This window comes from Pinus tabuliformis, chromosome 7 (assembly GCF_031772625.1).
Source record: "Pinus tabuliformis cultivar Carrire ecotype Pingquan chromosome 7, CPIR1, whole genome shotgun sequence".
NCBI lineage: Eukaryota > Viridiplantae > Streptophyta > Pinopsida > Pinales > Pinaceae > Pinus > Pinus tabuliformis.
Window position 1 is genome coordinate 1466911330 of NC_142293.1, and position 18501 is coordinate 1466929830.

The window sequence follows — 18501 nt, forward strand, 5'->3', positions numbered from 1 at the left end:
AACACCTTTTCATTAACATATATGTATTACAACAAGTGAATTAGTTCAAGTCTTAAACACAGGTAAAGAAACATGCATTACAAGTGTTAAACATTAGTCTTACAACATTTACAATACATGTGTGAAAATATGTTGGCCTATTAGCAGGCTTCTGAATTAAGTGAAGGTTTGAAGACACATCATTACACTGTACATCACTAACCCCACGTGTGGGGCATTGGGGCCACTACTTACTCCTCAAACAAAATATTACAGACTCATAGGGCTATGCAGGACAAGCTGAGGTGAATTTTTCTTTCATGTACAAATGAGGGGGTATTTATAGCCAAGGGTGAAACTGACACTTGTGGCTGTTCGACTACCTTCATGACTATTTGACTTCCATGACTTTTTGACTTTACATGAGTCTTCATACAACTAGTGGGTCTCTTGGACTTCCACGTTACATTGAATTCATTGATAGTATGGCCCATAGTAGAGATATGGATGACATGACTCAACATGACAGTGCTGCTACATTCGTGTTACTGTTGATGTGCAAGTCGAGCTACAGTGCTACTAGGTAATGGGCATCCTCATGGTGTGTCATAACTTCACCTCTGCATGGCAAAGTGCGTAGAGTCCATCCGTGAACACATCTTGCATGTTTCCTCATCTGTCCATCAGCGAACACCCCTTTTCATGATCATTTGTTCACGAGCACATCTCTTTACATGTATCATCCATTCATTCGATGGTGAACCTCTCCTTCTACATGTGCTCCCTTTGTTCATCCCATCCATTGTCGCGCCATGTTTGTTTGTGTACCTATGTTTAAATTCACTCATGATGAGATGACATCAAATCCATAAAGCTCCTAGTATACCATGATGCATGATCATTTCAGATGCAAGTGATCGGGAGAGGTGATAAGGTTGTGAGGCAGGATGGAGGGTCCAGGAACTACTGATGAAAATTATGCAAGGGTCACCGGGTGATGAAGATGGGAAATACGAATTGACAATGACTGTCTGTGGGATCTGGTTCAGCTGGAGGACAAAACTGTGCAGTTTTTGAGAGGAACAGTTTGGGCTACAGAAAGGTTGGGCAGGCAAAATCTATGCAATTTTCGGAATGAGCGGGTAGGGGAGCTTGACAGCAAAAATTGTGCAATTTCTAAGGGGAACTGGCAGTCAGATGTTGGGTCACTAGTAGAAAAAACTATGCAATTCCTGAGGGGAATTGGCAGTCAGCTACTGGGAGCTTAGCAAAAAAAAATGTACAATTCTTGGAGGGAACGAGTAGTCAGCTGCTGGAGCTTGGCAACAAAAACTATGCAATTCCTAGAGGGAATTGTGAGTTGGTTGCCGGGAGCTACTAGTGGGAAAAACTGCACTAATGCTGGGAGGCTGGCCTACTAGTCACCTCTGCCTCGTTTTTGAGCTAAGTTGACTGCTAGGCAACAGAGGACTTGCTCATGAAAACTGCAAAAATTTTTGGGTGAGTTGCCGGTGGACTATCGGGAGGGCAGGCTGGAAAAAATGCACAGTTTTTTGAGAGAGATAGGGATAGGCACTAGGTGTCTGTCCGACCTGTCTATGAAATTTTCTTAATCAGCGGAGTGGGACAAGGTCTGCAGCCTCTGTGCAATTTTTTAGGGGAGTCAGTCTCGGGATGGCTGCCAGGTCAAAACCTCTTGTTGACCAGCATGAAGGTTGATCGATTTACTTATGGACAACGCAACTTGAAATGGTTTCCTTGGTGCTTTTGCGTTGTTTTGGGTGACAGTCGATCGATTCGATGGTGGGGTGATGGTCTTGTTAGAGAGGAATCTGGTTGTCATAACTTCCAAAAGTGATTAAGTGTGTGAACGAGTGAAAGATGCGTACGTGATCTTGCAAACACACAACTACATCACTTTATAACGAGATGACTCAAACCATCGAGACACACTGCTCAACATGACTGACTAATGGTATAAGCGACAAGTGCAACACTTTTGATTGATCATTGGTTGATTTTGATGACACTTGCGTGACAATGAATGTGACTCCGTGTGTGAGTACGATAGATGTTTTCATAGCGAGCACAACAAGTACACACGAAGTGAAGACTTTGAGAATAACTAGAACCTTGTCGCAAGCGTGAATTTGACATCAACATGAAAAAACTTGGGTGAAATGATCAAGCAAGGTGGGTGCGAAGTGTTATGAAACCAGCTCAAGAAAAGATAGAAAAGAAAGATCAACGCCTTATAATTCAGCCTCTTCGAGGGGGCAACCTCCTTTACATTACATAAATGAACAATTCTTTGATGCTACGAATATAATCCTAAGGAGTCTAAGGAGTCACAATATAATCCAGCCGACCTAACAATAATAATATAAAGCCACAAAAATAACAATAGAGGGATTCCATGGGGCATAGAAATAACAATATGGGGGTAATAGGGGCACAGAAATATAAATAAGGGGTATAACTATAATAGTAATGGGGTAATCACTAGTATTATAGGGACCCAACATGCCCCTCTCCTTCAAATCCTCAACGCTTGAGCAGTTCTGGATACTTCTGCATAAAATTCTCATCCTCCCATGTGGAATCTTCAGCGGATAAGTTCTTCCACTTGATAAGGTACTCTGAAATTGATCGATTTCGTAGTTGTCGAGTTCTTGTTTCTGTGACTGCTTCCGGTTCCAATATAATTTTTCCTTCCTCGTCAAGTTCTGGCAATATTGTTTGAACTGGGAGCTGGTCGCCTATAACCTTCTTTAAACATGAAACATGGAAAACTGGGTGCAATCGAGAAGCTGCAGGAAGCTCCAATTTGTATGCCATAGTACCAATCTTTTCCAACACCTTGTACGGACCATAATACTTTGGTGATAATTTATTATCCTTCTTAGCTTGCTTTAGGGACATTTTCTTATATGGTTGTAGCCGTAGGAATACCCAATCACCTACATCAAAACTTCTTTCACTGCGATGTTGATCTGCCTGTTGTTTCATTCTATTTTATGCCAACACGAGGTCATCCTTTAAGAGTTGGAGGACTTGTTGTTGATGTTCGATGTGATGTTCCACTGCCCGAACCTTAGAATTTTCTCTTAAATATGATGTGATTGATGGTGGTTGGTACCCATAAAGTGCCATAAATGGGGTCATTTTTGTTGCTGTATGGAAGGAAGTGTTATACCACCATTCAGCCAGAGGCAACCATTTGACCCATTGTGTCTGTTTATCAGATACAAAAAACGAAGATATCCTTCCAAACATTTGTTTACTATCTCAGTTTTCCCATCAGATTGAGGATGATAAGATGAGCTATGAGCTAACTGAATACCAAGACAATAAAATAATTCTGTCCAAAAATTTCCAGTGAAAATGGGATCTCTGTCACTTACAATAATCTTTGGGTTTCCATGTAGCTTTTGAGATGTTTCCATAAATGCAGTAGAAACTATACTGGCTTTAAATGGATGTGATAATGCACAAAAGTGTGCATACTTGGTAAGTCTGTCAACTACCACCATGATGACACTCTTTCCCTCAAACTTGGGTAAACCTGTCATAAAATCCATTGAAACCTCCTCCCAACGTTGGCTTGGAATGGATAAAGGTTGTAATAGACCAGGTGTCTTAATTGTTTCAACTTTATTTTGTTGGCAAACCAAACATTCCGCCACAAACTTTTGAATATCTGATTTAAGGCCATCCCAAAAAAATTCCTTCTTAACCCTGTGGTAAGTTTTTAAAAATCCTGAGTACCCTCCTAAGGGAGAAGTGTGCAATTCCATAAGAATATTTTGTTTTAGCTGGGAATTCTTACAGAGGTATAAGCGATCTTTGTACCATAACGAATCATTTTGCCAGCTAAATGTATCAGAAGTACTGGAATCTTGTTGTAGCTTTTGAATAAGTGCCCACACTTCTTCGTCATTCTTCCATTCCTCCTTTTCTTCGTTTATCCAATCTGGTTGGATAATAGAAATGGCAGACAACAATGCTTCCATATCCTCATCCTTTCTTGAGAGTGCATCTGCCACCACATTTTGCTTCCCTTTTTTGTAGATGATTCCAAAGTCATAACCCAACATCTTTGTGACCCACTTTTGTTGCTCTTCAGAGGATAATCTTTGTTCTAAAAAGTATTTAAGGCTATCATGATCCGTTTTTACCCTGAAGTGTCTTCCCATTAGGTAGGGTCACCATTTCTTAAGTGCATGGAGTATTGCCAATATTTCCTTCTCATAAATAGCTTTGCTTAAAAAATTTCCCTTGATTGGACGACTTTCAAAAGCAATAGGTCTTTCATCTTGCATTAGAACAACACCAATTCCATTTCTTGAAGCATCACATTCCACAATAAGGGTTTTTGTGAAGTCCGGTGTAGCTAAGACCAGTGCTTGGCACATTGCCTCTTTAAGATGTTTAAAGGCCTTTGTTGCTTCCGGATTCCATGAAAATGAATCTTTCTTCAATAATGTTGTTAGAGGTGCTGCTATTCTCCCATAATTCTTAACGAACTTGCGATAATACCCTGTCAACCCAAGAAATCCTCGCAGATTCTTTATGGATGTGGGGATTTTCCATTCCTTAATGGCTTTAATTTTGCTAGGGTCTACCTTAACTCCTTCATGAGAAAAAATATGACACAAATATTCCACCTCCTGGACTCCAAAGAAACATTTGGATCTTTTTGCATATAATTGTTTCTCCTCCAATAGTTGTAGCACCTTGTCAACATGTTCAACATGATCCTTCCAAGACTTGCTGTAGATTAGTATATCATCAAAAAATACCAACACAAATTTTCTAAGGAATGGTTTGAAAATTGAATTCATCAAACCTTGAAATGTTGAAGGTGCATTGGTAAAGCCAAAAGGCATGACCAAAAATTCATAATGACCCTCATGAGTTCTAAATGCCGTTTTCAGAATGTCTTCAATCTTCATTCTGATTTGATGATATCCCGAACGAAGATCCAACTTGGTGAAGTAAATTGATCCATGCAATTCATCCAGTAATTCATCAATGATAGGAATGGGGAACTTATCTTTAATAGTGAGCTTGTTGAGCTCCCTATAATCTGGACACATGCGCCATGATCCATCCTTCTTGTGCACCAATACTACTGGAGCTGAGAAGGAACTTTGACTCGGTTGAATTATACCAGCCTCTAGCATTTCTGCAACCATACATTCAATTTCACTTTTTTGGACATATGGATATCTGTACGGCCTGATGTTTGGAGGAACACTTCCTGGAATTAGATGAATAGCATGATCAGGATCACGCATAGTTGGGAGACCTTTGGGAGTCTCAAATACCTTGGAATGATTGTCCAGGACTTTTTGGAGATCTGGAGAAATAGATGATTCCAATGTGGAAACATCTAGCGAACATAATTGTGCAATTACACCTCTTTGCTCCTTTTTTAGAAGCTTTGTCATGCCATTAGAACTGATTATCTTTCCTGGTTTCCCTGCAATACCCCTTAATTCAACTTCCTTTCCTTCCACAGAAAATTTCATGAAAAGTTCTTGAAAATTAAAAGCTATTGTACCCAAGGATTGTAGCCATTGGACTCCTAGTACAACATCAGCACCTCCCATTGGAATGGAAAGCATTGGGCTAGTCAATACATATTCTCCCATGGATAGCTTGATATTATGGCACTTTCTAGAACAATTTATTGTTCCTCCATTTGCAATCATCACTTGACACTCTGGTGCTAGATATAGGAAGCAATTCAATTCTTTTGCTACCCTACAATGAATAAAATTGTGGGTGCTTCCTGAATCAATCAACACTATTACCTTTTTCTTCTTGATTTGTCCTTCTATCTTGATGGCTTGAGGAGTGGTAATTCCCGCCAATGCATTACAAGATATGGTCGGATTTATTTTTTCTTCATCTAGGCTTTGTTCTTGGAATATATCCTCTTCTTTTGACCTTTCTTGCTCCTTTTCTTCTTCCTCTTCACAATTTATGTAGAATAATTTCTTCTCAGCACACTTATGACCTTTTGTGTATTTGCTATCACAATTGTAACAAAGACCTTTTGCTCTTTTTTCTTCCAATTGTTGTGGTGTCAACCTTGTAGGTTGTGGAAGACTATGGGCAACAACACTTCCGTCTTTATAGTTGTGAATGGAATGCTTCCTAGTTGCCATAATTTTGCTTTCCATTTTTCTTGCTAACCTGAATGCCTTCTCTAATGAATCAGGTTCCCAAAGGCGCACATCATGTTGGATATTATCCTTTAAAGACCCTATGAACACATCAATCCTATGCTCCTCTGGAATATCTTTTACCCTTATGTTTAATTTTTGGAACTCCTCAATGTGCTCCATTATTGAACCCTTTTGTTTGAGACTTATCAATTGGCTAAAAAAGTTGTTGCTTTTTGTATCCTCATAATGTGCTATCAATTCTTCCGTAAAAATTTCCCAAGTGATAAATTGTTTACGAGAACAAAGCCATTGATATCGTACAAACTGATTTGGTTCCAAATATAAAGTTGCCATACGTACCTTTTCTGTGTTTTGCACATTATTGAGATCGAAGAATTGCTCCATTTGTAATATCCATGTGGCGGGATCCTTGCCATCAAACTTCCTCATATCGATTTTTGGAACATGGTGAGTCTTCGATCCAACATTAGAGTCTATGGAATCATGATTAACCTTTATTTTTTTCTCATCATGAGTTTCCTTTAGTACTCTTTCACCCTTAGTGACCATTTCTTGTAGCAACTTATTCATATTTATCTTCAATTCTTCCATCTTATCATCCATGCCATCAATTTTAGTGTCCATGCCATTCACCTTAGCTTCCATGCCATCCAAATTAGCTTCTACGCCTTTCTTTAAAAAGTCCATCTTAGCTTCTTCACCTTTCTTTAAACCATCCATCTTAGCTTCTACATCTTTCTTTAAACCATCCATCTTAGATTCTGTTCCTTTTTGTGCAAGGGACAGTTGTTGCACTTGGTCTTGTAATTTTGATATATCATGTTGCATTTCTTCCTCTTCTTCATGAGCCATGCTAGAGCTTTCAGGTTCCTTACTAGGTGTTTGCATTTTCTTTCCTCGGGGCATCAGTTACCAATAATAATGCTCTACTATGCCCTTTGAATTCCTTCAAAATAAATTTTCAAACCAAGATTAAGCAAAAATTTAAAAAAATCTACACACCTTTTTTCACTTTGTAGGAACTCGATATTGCCTCTGATGTATCTCTGTACTTTCCAATCATCTAGTTCTGAAATTGTGACTTGTAGTATCTCTCTATGTCCTCTTTCCAATGCCACCAGTCTGATCCAAATTGGATTCTCCAAGAAAGAGTTATGCACAATCTCCCAAGATGACCTGATTATAGACCTTTCCAGAAGAGTGAACTTGTATGAAGTGCCACGTGTACAATTTTCGACCTTTGGTTCTGAAAACTATATACAAGAAACTACAGTCTGTCCTCTTTCTGTACCTTCTTACGAAATTTCAATCCGATTCTCAGAGAGAAAGTTATGACGATTTTCCCTAGGTCAACTATTTTGAATGTAATTCAGGAGTCTACAAAAATACCAACTTCCTCAGAGCATATATCCACAAATATCGCGCGAAAAGATATGAAATTCGGACCCAAGGTTCAACACGATTTCTTCTCAAATGGGTTTTTTTACGACTTCTGAAACATCACAGAAAAAAAGTTATAGCGAAAATGCCACGATGACCTGTTTGGAGCAGCGAAACCCTAGAATCCAAAGCTCTGATACCAAATGTTATGAAACCAGCTCAAGAAAAGATAGAAAAGAAAGATAAACGCCTTAGAATTCAGCCTCTTCGAGGGGGCAACCTCCTTTACATTACATAAATGAACAATTCTTCGATGCTACAAATGACAAAACCTCCTTTCTATATATAGGAGTCTAAGGAGTCACAATATAATCCAGCCGACCTAACAATAATAATATAAAGCCACAAAAATAACAATAGAGGGATTATATGGGGCACAGAAATAACAATATGGGTGTAATAGGGGCACAACAATATAAATAAGGGGTATAACTACAATAGTAATGGGGTAATCACTAGTATTATAGGGACCCAACACGAAGACACACACGAGATCACAGAGTGATCCCAGAGTGTGTGTAGTCATCAAGTGAAACTCTCAAGGGAGGGTCTAAAATTGTGTGTAGGCCAAAATTGTGGACGGTGGTTGTAGCTGCTACAACAAGATATAAATTCATTTATATAAATACAAATATAAAATAATAGATATACTCTATATATATAACGATAGAAGCATTAAAAAACATAAATAGATATAATAATGGATTGTTTGTAGCATATGTGTAAATATGATAAACATATATTTTCCCAATCATAATTATAACAAGTTGCCATCAACTATTACAGGAACTAATTTCAAGAGAGGAATCATACATTCTCATCTCAGAGGGTCTTCTTAAAGCATATATCTAATATTTTCTCAAATGCTGATAACCTATCATTTAGGAGACCAATTACGATGGAGGAAGTTGAAGGAGATTTGACTTCTAGTTCCAAGGAAAAGAACCCCATACTTGATGGATGGGGTGTTGAAACCTTTATTCACATTAAAGATCTGATGGGGCTCGACATTCTGGTGGCTGTGAAGGAATATAGTACTATGGGATTCATTCCGAGGGCAATCAATGTCACATTTATCGCACAGATACCAAAAAGGAGCAACCTTCATCTTTTATAGAATTCAGGCCCATTTCCCTCTGTAATTATATTTACAAATTGATATCTAAAATCATTCCAAGCAGAATGAAATCTTCCTTATCTAAACACATCTCTTTGGATAACTTTAGCTTTCTAGGCCATTGACTGATCTAGGATGCAGTTCAAATCACTCAAGAATGACTTAATTTCATCAAGACCCAAAAACTAAAAGCTAGTATTACGAAGATCAATCTTAATAGCGCATATGATTACATAGATTGGGAGTTATTGTGATGGGCACCATACAAGATTAACATCAACCACGAGAATATATAATGGACTATGGCATGTGTAGTGACTGCAAACTTTGATATCATCATCAATGGGCTACTTACAACTTCCTTCAAATCTTTAAGGGGGTTGCGCTAGGGATGTGCCTTGTCGCCATTACTGTTCATAATGTTTTTGGACAAATTGAGTTTGAAATTCTCGGAAGCAAGGAATAGAGGTTTTTTTAAAGGGATTAATGTATCAGAGGACATATATATTACACATTTGATGTTCATGGATGATAGGTTGTTGATGGAGAGAATAAAATTAAAGAATGGAGTCAGATTTATGAGATACTAACTGCATTTGGTGCAACCATAGGTTTATACATGAACAAAGGTAAATCAACCCTTATTACAAATTCACAAGATGTAATAGTTAGTACGGAAATCTTCCACATGTTTTCAATTGAAATATGAAGATATATGATGGATTCAATTACCTCATATATACATTGAAACCAAACAAATATGGAAATAAAGACTAGGAGTAGTTGTTAAAAGAATTTCAGAAGAAAATATAGTTTTGGAAAAATAAGTGGCTTTCCCTTGGGGGTAGACTCACCCTTATCAAATATGTTCTACAGAATATGTCAGTCTACTGGATGAATTTGTATATATTTCCAAAGGAAATTATACATAAGATTGATAAAATATTGGATAGATTTCTTTGGGCAGGTAAAACTACAAGAAGGAAATATCACCTAGTCCATTTGTCATCCATGGACTAACCTATTCAAGGTGGCAGATGGGGTATATTGGATATAGAACACTTTAATATTTCATTGGTCACAAAATCCTTTTGGCGGGTATTATATGGCACGGGTATTTGGAAAAATATCATTAAGGGGAAATACCTTCATCATCTTGAATCTACACAATGGATGAGATAAAGAGCTAAGTAGTATAAGGGTTCACCATACATTTGGCGCAATATGATAGAAAATAAATGATATCTCTTTGCTGGGACGATATGAGAGATTGGTGATGGTCATCAAATTCAAGTGGGTTTGGATGCTATCAAGGGTATGGAGGGTCATCATTCACTTTTCTTCCTACTTCTATATCATTTATCCCAAATAGGTATTACTTATACCTCACAGGTGGTGGCTAAGCACAACAACAATTTGGGTACGCGAATGTTGTAGAATGCAGATACTATGGGGTTGTTAGGGAAAGGGGTATAGAATGGAAGGATTTCATCCATTGTTTAATTCATACTCAAGCTTTTCACTCTGACGTAGAGGATAAAATGTGTTTGGTGGGCACATTTAAAAAGGGATAGATTGCATTCAAAGACATATATTCCATATTCCCTTTAGATACATATGATGAAAGACTCCAGTGGTATAAAAAAACATGGTATTGGGACATTCCCATGAAGCTGAAATGTTTTAATTGGCTAGTTCTTCACAACAGAGTGCTTACTTGGGATATATTAATCCATAGGGGATTTCAAGGACTAGGCATTTTCTCCCTATGCTTGGAAGCCATTGAGGACACACATCACCTATTTTTAATATGTCCATTTGCAAAAGCTATTTGGGATGGAGTTATGACACTACTCAACATCAAAGGTAGGTGGCAACATGGATCGATTGAGGGATGTCTATCCTCCTGGTTCATCTCACATAAGAAACACTCAACATTACCCTTCTATATATTCTGGGGGATATGGAGATGCAAAAACAAAAATATCTTTGAACAATGAGAACCAGATATTAGGGAAACAATAATAAATAATGTTGCATACCTTAGGGAGATTGGACCAATGATTATAAAATGCCATAGATGTATCATCAAGTATATCGACACTAGGAAGGAACACCCAACTGGTTTTTTAATGCCGTGTGTGTGAAAAGGAAATGTGGACGCGAGGAATATATTGTAATGGAACATGGCATGTTTTACCACTTTTAGTGGGAAGAAGGAATATGCAAAAACAGTCGGGTATAACTTATTGCACTATCGGGGAAATTACTATGTGCAAAATGGTTGGGTGTTGAGACTTTAAAGATTTACGGGGACTAAAAAGGTGTCACAAAATGGGTACAAGGATCTTCTGAATTTAATCCATTCATTCTTACTACATGGATGAGGCATATTTAGATTCTGGAGCACACCTTTCATCAGATCACATACATGTATGTGTACGATGAAGAGAATGGGGTTGTAGACATGTTGTCAAAAAGGTGAATTCTAGTAGAAAGAGGTATGATTCACTTTTATGCATATCAATATGATTATGTAGTAAATGAAGGAACTATAGATATCTTGTAGGATAACATATACATAATATTCATTTTGTATAAGTTGTAATGATCCTTATTAAGATTGTGACAGAGATACTACAAAAATAATAAGGGGGGCTATACTAATATATTTTCAAGTAGAAAAATAGGTAGATTTTCAGTGTATGATATGTAATTACAATTTTCTAGTAAGCTTTAAACAGGGGTGCAATGATAGATTTTGTGAAAATAATGTTTATATGAGTTAGAAAATAATAAAAAAGCTATTGTAATCACTTTTATTAATGAATGATGATGTTTTTATGACTGAAAATAAAAATAAAAAATGTATAAATATGATATTCACTACACACCACCAAGATTGGAAAGAGCACGCTAGTTACAAAGCCCATTATTCTGAATATAATTGATGACAATTTTGATCTCCTTTGTAGTATAGGGGCCTTATTTAACCCTATTTTTGTTCTGCTAATGTAGACATCTCAATGGAATATGCAAATATTCCACAAGAATAATGTGTTTGTAATATGATGCTCCATGGAAAAATAGAAACACTAATTTCCATTGTAAGAGGCATCGTTATGTATCGATATGAAATGTGCATGATAGGTAAGGTGAGAAGTGGGTACCAACTATATTTAATAAATGGTGTTTGTTAGAGCAGAGAGCTTCAATACCTCAAAAGGAAATTTCATTGGTAAAAAGTTGCAGTACATCAAGAAGAAAAATTAAAGGCTAAAAGGGGGTTGAAGATGGTTTTGTTTTTTCATGATCCCAAGTTCCAAAATTTAGAAAGCCTCGCTAATTTTTCAAAGTCGGATATTCAAAATGGATCAAATTTTAAGTTAGCGACTTTTTGAAAATTAACTTCCTTTTTTTCAGTAAAACTTTATATACTCAAAAAAAGATTGTGTATGTGTTCTTGTGATATCATACATTTATGGAATTTTATTGAATAATAGTTTATGATTTTAACGTTCTTCTATCAAGTTACATGATAAGTCTTAATCTAGCTCCTTTATGTTTCCTTTGTTTTAGTGGAGATTTTGAAACAATTTTTTTCTACAAATCATGGTACGTTTGTTATTTAAAATACTTTTAAAAAAAATTTATAAATGGATTTAGTTTCCTATACTATTAGGTGTTGGAGAGGTAGAGGAGGAAGATACACATAAACACACAAAAGATATTCTATTGATAAAACTTTCGCACAAATAACCATCCACAGAGCTGCAACAATTGACTCTTCTTACCTCAACCATCTAACAATCATTCAAGCACATGTATATAATTACCACACTTGTTGAATATGGATTCATGAAAAATCTAACTAGACTTGACTCAATTGCGGCTAACTTGTTCATGCAAACTCACACTAAATTTGACTTTCCCAAATATAAACTAAACTAGAAGTAATCCACACTGACTCAAATTAACTCACACTTTTAATATAGACCATACTACATGTGGGAGTAATTATATATTCCCAACACTTCCCCTTAATTACGACCATATGACTCAACATTATTCAAAAACGACTCCACTGTGCCTATTAGGCTTAGAATCAAAATTGAGACAAAACATTTTACAATGTTATATTTTCTTTTTCATTTTTTCTAGATTATATGCCATGGAAATTACTTCATTTTTCATTGCATTTTCTGATTGTAGGCTCCATATTTCGTCACTTGTTGTTGCTACAATTTTTCTTTGACTTCACTTGTGCTTATTCTGAAGAAAAAAAATTCAGCTTGTCTCCTATAACTTCCTCTTCAAAGATTTTTTCAACCATAAACAACTCCCACAACTCTTTGTTTTAAAACAATGTTCTTTTCTCTTCTTCTTGTGCTTCATATTTATGATATTTTTTCCCATATTTCTTGATAGAAAAATCTTATCTCTTCTTGAATCTATTATTAAAAGATTGTTCTAATACTATGTTCTTCATGTTCATAAAGTTCCATCTCCTTTTCTTTACTTTCATCATTAGGCAATGTTGTTTTTTTGTCTGTAATCTACACACTCAAGATCATCATTAGGCTTACATGTAAAATCATAATAACTCTCCTTTTTCTCATTCATAATTTGAGTTAATTGTTTTATTCTAGTTGTTTTTCTTAAGACTATCATGAATTTGTTCAATTGGATTCTCAATCCATTATTCAGTGAGCTTTAGATCTGCATCAAACTTATCAATAAATTTGTTTTAAACTTTAGTTCTCATGCTATTTTGAGCACCTATATTGATCCATAAACTGTCATGGATATTCCACTGGAAATTTTGTCACAAGATATCTGATAATATTATATTAAAACTCTGAAAAGTCTACACTATTATAATTTATTAAACTTTAAGATTTGTGGATTTAACTGTAGTTAGTGCATGCATGTGAATGGAAATTATATATAAAAGTAGAGAATGACAAAATAATCTTTCACACACACAAGACACAAGATATTCTCTTTGGGAAACCCTTTCGAGAGAAAACCCAACTAGAAGGTGAGGTCACTTTACTCTCTTTTTCTATCTGAAAATAAGGTTGCATGTATAAAGAAGTAATGCCTATGGCCCGTGGGCTACTGCAATACACATATCCTCTCTATATCCTTTACCTCCTATCTCTCCTAGATATCTCTTCTTAGCTATGGAACAAAATTCTCTTGAAAGAATGGAATGCCTCTTCCTCCTAGTGGCCCGGTTATAATACAACCCAATAGCCTACTAGTGGTTAAGTTTGACTACATCAAATCTTAACTAGGGCTACAAAATATAATCTTCTAGAGAATTTTATATCAAAAACAAAGGGTTAGGCCCTTTTCCATAAATAATTGGGGCTGATGTGGCATCCTCCCGAGCTATAGGTGTGAAAACAAGAAGATCAACTTCTAAGTGGCATAACTTTTGCATATGGACTCTAATTGATGCACTTATTGTGCTTTTGGAAAGGTCTATGTGTGTAGAATAGTATAAAAAGGTGTGGCACTAAAGAAACAAAGTTTTACCCTCAAAAAACATTGTTTGATTCCTCAAAATGTTCCGGGAAGGTTTCAAACCTTGTTTTTCCAAACTCGGTCTCACTAGTAAAAATGATCCTGTGAGCTGATTCCTCCACTTTTTCCACTCCAAGTGCATCGATATGGATGAAAAAAATATAATGATCCAATTGAGATCATACATATTCAAAAATAATGTTAGAAGCATCTTCATTATGCTCTACAGTGAGAGCTCTCATTTCTTCCTCTTCCTTCTCTGGCTTCTCTCCCATTGCATGGAGGCTATCTTCCACTATTATAATGTTAGTGGATATTCTCATATATATATATATATATATATATATATATATATTAATAATTTTATTCTCTTCTATATCATCACATGCTAATAGATCGCACATTGCTTCTTTAGCAATTACACCCGCTTCATAACTTGCCGCTACAGTGGTAGCTTCAACCTTCAATTCTTCATCAAAAATGGCACTTTCCATATTTACACAATCAATCCCTGTTTCGAAAAATATATCGCAAGTGTCAAAATAATATTCTTCCACCGTATGGTCGTATATATGACCATGAATGTGTTCATTGACAATTTCAACTTCACCAAATTCATCAGTTGCAGTTGGATTCACTAATTCACATCTCACTTTGTGTCATCATCCACATGTGTCTCATCACATTGGGCTTCAACATCATTTTCACTATACATGTTATAGTGGATTTATTGAGAATTTATATGTTGTTTCTCTATTTCATACATAGAGGCTTCAAATTCTCCCTTTGTAATATTTTTTTCACCTTATTCATCCAAATGCATATCTGCGTAATGGGTTTCACTTTTGTAGTCTTAATGACCATCATCCACCCTTGAGTGGGATTATCCAAGATTTGTTGTCCTCCTAGAGTCTTTCTAATTTACTTTCAGATATGTGGATGACTTATCTATTGATTCTTCAATGGATTGGGACACAACTTGTTGTTGAATGCCACTTTCTTTTGTACCAAAGTTTGCTTCTACGATATTCTATGTTTGTTGGGAAGATGTAGTTTTTGCTACCTTACACAAAAACTTATCATCCAATGCCCATTTTATAAGATACAATACTATCGGATTGCATAATTCATCATATGGGTTATTATCTCGATACTGAATTAACTCTTTATATCGAAGAAAAGTTTCCATTTTGACAAATAAAAAATCAAAATTTTTACTAGCAAATTTTGGAATGTTACCAAATCCGTCCCGATCCATGCATCCATGAGTTTTGGTGCTCCATCTTTTTTTATTTTAAATTATCTTTTAAATTCTTAGGTTGTGGCGAGAACCTCCATCAGTACTTTGAAATACATTGGCTACTTTCGTTTATTCTATGTTGCTTCGATCTCACTTTGCGAACCATGAGTATTGTATTTATTTTGTCTTATGACTGCTTCTGTTATTGCATGAGGTTTCTATCTATATCACCCACAAAAGAAAATACAATTTTCAATATGCGCCCCCATAAGGCACAATTTTCATAGATTCATGTACCATTATCACACAAAATGATTTTTCCAAGCCCAAAATAATGTCATGCTTGAAAAATTGAAAAAATTTATAGACAAAGAAAGCTTTGCGAAAACCTATACATTTTTTAAAATAAAATCCTTATTTTTTTTAAATTCTCCTTTAATAGAAAATATCTTCATACATATCTCTTAATAAAACATATATATTTTATATTTATTTTTTTGCAGTATTCAGAAACAAACAAACAAAACTTTAATATATCCCAAGTATTTCTCGGCATTTGAAAGACACTTAATAATCTTTTAATAATCAACTATTTTATTGCCTATCCCTTGACATGCAATGGAATCAACACAAGAATCTGAGAAATGAGAGGGGATACATGTTCCAAGAGACATCCAATATGCATATTGAGCAAGCCTTGTGCAAGTATATGTTTTTTTGAAATTACCTTACCATGCTTACAAGTAAATGAGAGTCCCTTCTACCAAGATCTTTATGAGGAAAAGTGATTCAATATACTATAGTCCCACATAAAGAGTTGTTCTTTCTACTTAATTGTTGTTATTAATTCCCATCATTCCAAAGTATAGAAATAAATACATACCTACCCGATCTTTAATAATACCTCCATACTATCTAGGAGTTGGGTGATCTTTCAAAGCAGCATTAAAATTCAATTTTAGGAAGAAAGGAATAGGGGGGATATAGGAATATGAATTAGAGGGACAAGCGATGGAGATTGAAGGGGAGAAAAACAAAGGATGGGGTGCAAGAAACCTAGCTTGCAAGAGCTAATCATTAGTACTAAAATTTTGTTAGTCCTTAGGGGAACAATTAACATCAAGAATTGATTTTGTAATATGGTGAGTGATACAATTCCAATGAGATTCAAGATGGATAGAAGAGATCTTAAAAAATATTTTATTGCATTCTTTCCATATATCCCAAAGGAGCAAGTAAATGGAGAGGGTGTAGATGTAGTTTACGATTAGATTTGAAAAGGCTTGTCTCCACCAAAAAACATTCGACCTCTTTATTTAATAAGCTCCTAGAAAAAATTCAATAATTATATTAGTTCTGCAGATTCTCAAAAATGAAGATAATGAAGAGAACACCTTAAGGGTCTCTAGTAATTTTGTTTCTGAACTTTCTCCCAAGTTAGTAATTTATGCTAAAGAAGTAACCAGAGAAAGATAGAGATTTTCAGCCACACATTTTTCTTCCAAATATTTCCCCAAACATATTCCAATTGTAGATATTGATGGTCTTCCTCTAATTATAGTCCTCTTATAAAAAATTAAATCCGTCATCTCACCATCTCCCATCATTTTGTAGTGACATTTTCTATTGTCCCTTTCAAATATACTGTGGTATATGATGTTTCTCGTCTTGATTTTGCTATTTCATTACCTGGAATTCCATATAAATTAGTTAGGCACATTATTTATCATGTTAAATATCATAAATACCACTTACAACATGAGGCTTGCACCAATGGGTTCACATCCTCTCCACACAAACCAACAAAAAGGAACTATTGTAAAATATTCTGTTAAGAAATTGAGTTTGAACTAGTAGATTTCATTTTGTTTGGTTTCCCCTATCAAACTAGATAACCTTATTAAAAGGATACCCCATAACATGGTTTCCTTGCTTCAAGTATTCTTCTAGGTATTCACACAACCGACGATGCTAACCCCAACATGCTCTATTCAAAACAAATTGATCATATTCCTCGTGTTTCTTTGACCAATGCCACATCCTATCGCCTTTCTCCTTGAAAGGCAGTTGAGATAAAATGCCACCTTGCACAACTACTAACATTAGGACATACTATATCTTCATCCTCCCCATGTGCATCTCATTCTTTTATTATTCCCAAAAAATATGACTCCAAAGGTAATTTAGTAACACACTACGATTCCTTTAATAAAGCCAACATCAAAAAATGAGGTCCCCTAGTCTAGATCGAGGATTTATTCAGGAAGATAATCTAGAAGCCAAGAAATACATACTCATTATGGGGAAACTCGTAATGAGGAAGGCAACATCTAATAATGTATTTGATATTTTTGAAATATGCATTTTCTTTTTAGCACACAAACTACCTGGGGAACTTCAAAAAGGAAATAAATATGTAAATAACTTTGTGTTCTTTCCATGCAAAACTATTTGTAATGAATTTAATATGAAGGGTCTTGCTTATAAAAATTAACCTCTCCCTTTTAATAAAATGGTGATATTTTTTTCATGATCTTGTTGTTTATCTCTTTGTTGCTCCATTCTATTATGTATGATTAATAATTTATATATATATGTAAATCTTGAAACATAAACAAGGCTCCCTAATCCCATTATTGTGCATATTAAACATGAAAATAAAATTGATAATTCACTAAATTAAAAGAACACTAACTATACATGTGTATATAAATGCATGTAGAAAAATGCATAAAAAGTGTATAAATAAGGGTGGTAATGTAACTTGTGAGCTTCCTTAATATGATTCATGGGGAGACATTAAATAATAAATTTTTAAAAAAATAAACATCAATTGAAATGCAGCTTCCTACATAATAATAAATGTGGAATGTTAAGAGAATGTTTTTGTAGTCAAGTTTATAATATAATGTATATTAATTTCAAGCTTACGAGGTATATTAGTACATTGTAACACTTTTAATTATTGTAAATATTTTGTTTATTTTTACGCATCT